At 48.8% G+C, this 3343-nt stretch overlaps 1 long non-coding RNA gene across 4 annotated transcripts in view; it reads right to left on the bottom strand.

Moving 5' to 3' along the window:
• Positions 1-3311, bottom strand: part of LOC309852652 — a 46900-nt gene extending 43589 nt beyond the window's left edge. Inside the window, exons 1-2 of one of the 4 annotated variants that reach the window (XR_014305302.1) lie at positions 2362-3311; positions 2085-2234 (exon numbers count right to left, since the gene is read on the bottom strand). This is a non-coding gene — a long non-coding RNA (uncharacterized lncRNA). Of the gene's footprint in view, positions 1-1554; positions 2235-2361 lie in introns of those variants that run through there. The other 3 variants (XR_014305304.1, XR_014305305.1, XR_014305303.1) reach the window with 3 other exon arrangements.
• Positions 3312-3343: the final 32 nt, after the last annotated feature.

Raw genomic sequence — 3343 nt, 5'->3', positions numbered from 1 at the left:
CTGTAAATAGATTTTTAAATCATTATGAGTGACAAGAGAGAAATAGAAGAGTGATATTGGGGTGGAGGGCTACTTTAAAACTGAGAGATACAGGGAGACCTCCATGACGAGGGAATGGTTGACATGAGGAGTCCATCACCCCAGACCACTTGTCTACAGTTTGGGTATGAATGACTCAATATTATATCCTTCACAGCACCTTGCAAAGTGCCCTCCTTCAGCTGTTCTAGGAGACATTTGTAGCATGAATGTAACGTGGAGGCTACTAAATGCTCCCATTGCTAGGACTACTGGTTGTTGATCTACTCATGCCCTGTCTCTGCCCCCCCCCAAAACTAGCATGTGATTCCATGGGGAGCTACAGTCCCTGGGTGACAGTCATTGTTTGGGATTAGGATATGTGTGTGCTTCTGGTTCCATGAGAACAAGAGAGATTCTACAAGGAATGGAAGGAAGAGCTGACTGGAGCTGACATCTCTTAAGAGGGTGATTCCCCCCAAGTGACACAGGCTGAACACGAAGCGGACTGATTACAGAATTCCAGGGTCATGACCCATTGAATGCATTCCTGGTCAGAGAGGATTTGGGAGTTGGTGAGTTTTTCCGCCTACAGAGAACTAAAGATACCATTCCTGGGTTTTGAGGAGAGAGTTCCAGAATTACATTGCTTTCAGCAAAGTTCTGGGGAAAATTGCTCCACAGCCTGAACCAAAAATATTCAAGCTCCTTGGGTTCCTACCATGTTTGATATTTGCTCTTCCCTAGGCAAGGTACTCCCAAGTTTGTCGTCCCAGGTTCTCTGCCTCCCCCAAGCAAAATAACTGAGCCAGCGCTCTTGACCTGGGAGTGGTGACAATGGCTCACTTCTGACACCCTCATTTTGGGAGCTGAAGAAAGAAAGTAGCTTCAAGTCTTTCCAGATGCTCTCTCCTAGTATGGAAATACTTCCTCTCAGCTGGGGTGAAAATGATAGCCTACTACTATTCTGTAATCAATCTGCTTCATGTTCAGCCTGTGTCACTTGGGGGGAATCACCCTCTTAAGAGATGTCAGCTCCAGTCAGCTCTTCCTTCCATTCCTTATAGAATCTCTCTTGTTCTCATGGAACCAGCATCATGCCCAAGGTGGGTCTCCAACCCAGAGGTGCTGAGTGGGTGGAGAGAGAACTCTGGGACCACACTGGCCAGGAATTTAACCTTAGCAACAATTAGCTGGGAGCAGGATGAACAACGCAGACCTTCTGCCCCTCCTGGGAAGGTAACTCTCCCACTGGGAGTTGGGAGTGATGGACCCCTGTGCTCTCATCTGCACCACCGCACAGTGGATTTTCTCTCTCACTGATGGGAATGTTGAAGGAAAATGAAAGTCCTTCAGTTCAAATACCAAAGACTTCCACTGTTTTTACAGAATTATAGGTCATCTTGAATAAATGTTCATTTGTTGTATATACTTAGGAACATTTCCACAGACATTAAATTTTGTTCGTTTTGTTTGCTTGTTTCATGACCTTCTTCACCAGTTTCACAAGGGAATGAGTCCACATAACTACTCATCTTGTCAAGCTAGACGTCCCTCCTTGCTCTTTTTACATTTTTTTATTTTTAAACAATTTTAGATTTAGTGTAATGTGGCAAATATAGAGTTCCCATGTAACTTCCACACACTTTCACCTCATGTTACTATTTCATAGATACGTAGTACATTCATCAAAGCAAAGAAATTAACATTGATACAATACTGTTTACCTTACAAACGATTTGGATTTTACTAAATTTTTTCCCCACTATCGTCCTTGTGTTGCAGTATCCCATTCCAGGCCATCAAGTTGCATTTAATCATTTTATCTGTTTAGTTTTCTCTTATCTCTAACGGTTGTTCTGTTATCCTTGTTTTTCATAATCCAAACACTTTTGATGAGGATTCATCAGGTATCTTATACAATGTTACTCAATTTGCATTTATCTTATCTTTTTCTTTTCTCTCTCTCTCTCTCTCTCTCTTTTTTTTTTTTTTTTTTTGATGAGTGAAGTTGGGGGTTTTGGGAAAGGACATCCCAGAACAGTTTTGTTGCCGTGTGCTCATACCTGGTGTGAACATGACATTACTAATGATGTTAGTCTCCATCAGGCGGTAAGGGTGGTGTCTGCCAGTTTCCTCTGCTGTCGAGTTACCATTTTTCTCTTTGCATACTCAGTCACCAATCCAGCCAACTCGAGGGAGTCAAGCTCCACCACCTGAAATAAAGTGTCTGCGTATCACTTGGAATTCTTTAGGAAGATTTCTTTTCTCTCCCTGTATTCATTTACACGAGAGCACTACTAATTCTTTTTTTTTTTTAAGTGAATAAATACAAGTACTTACAAGAAATATGCGTGTTGTGATTCCCATTCATACACCCGGGGAGAAAAGAAAGCGAGTCCTACTCCTTCGTGATGTGTTTAGTAACTGTGACAGGACAGTAGGGTCAAACGCGCACCGTTTCCACTTCTGTAGGTGTGCGTGCGCTCGATTGGTTGGAAGCTGCATTTCATTCTCTCACCTTTGCCCGAGATATGGGGGGGGACCCCAAAGAAGTAACCGACAGTGACCTCTAAAACATCTGAGATACGGTCTTGAAGGGTTGTTCGAACCGCTAACGTGACTGTCGGTTTCTCGTCTGTACCTCCTCAGCGACGGACTGGCTCTGGCTTCGCCCCGGTCCGTTCTCGTCTCCACCTATTCTCGCCCTGGCGGAGACTCGAGGCGGCGGCGGCGGCCGACCACTCCCTCACTCCGCGTCCGCGCACAACCCCTCCGCCCGCGCTCAGAAGCAGGGCGAGGTGCCGCGTGGGACAGACACTCCACAGCGCCGGGCTCCAGCCTGGGGTCACGGGCGGCCTCCCCAGCTCCGGGGCTCACACGCCGCCCCTCCGGCTCCCGGGCCCGATCCGCGCGTCAAGGCGCCGCAGCGCGTGGCGCTGGCCCACAGGAGGACCCTCAGAGGGGGCCGCGTGGGAGGGGGCTTCCGGCGTCCTGGCCCCGCCGGTGCCGTCACCTCTCGAGCATCCGTCTTCCGTCCAGAGGCATCTCCGGAGGTAAGGCGCACGGGGGAAGTCACCAGCCGACCCAAAGGCCTGGTGACCACGCGTTCTAATCGCGGGGGGAGGTCCCCGCCGCCGAGCCTCACCTTCCCCGGGCGGGACAGGGATGGCCTCGCCCCCGCCCCTAGATCCCACTCTGATAAGCGGGTCTGAGGCGACTCTTCCGGAGAAGACACGCTCGGAAACTGCCCCACCGCTACTGTCAGCAAAGGAAAAAACCACATTACCCAGAAGGCTGTGCTCCGCGTGTCGCGCGGGCACTG

The sequence above is a fragment of the Mustela nivalis genome (genome assembly GCF_964662115.1).
Source record: "Mustela nivalis genome assembly, chromosome: 18".
Lineage (NCBI taxonomy): Eukaryota > Metazoa > Chordata > Mammalia > Carnivora > Mustelidae > Mustela > Mustela nivalis.
The sequence above is the reverse complement of the archived record's forward strand: the minus strand, read 5'-3'. Positions and strand labels throughout refer to the sequence as shown.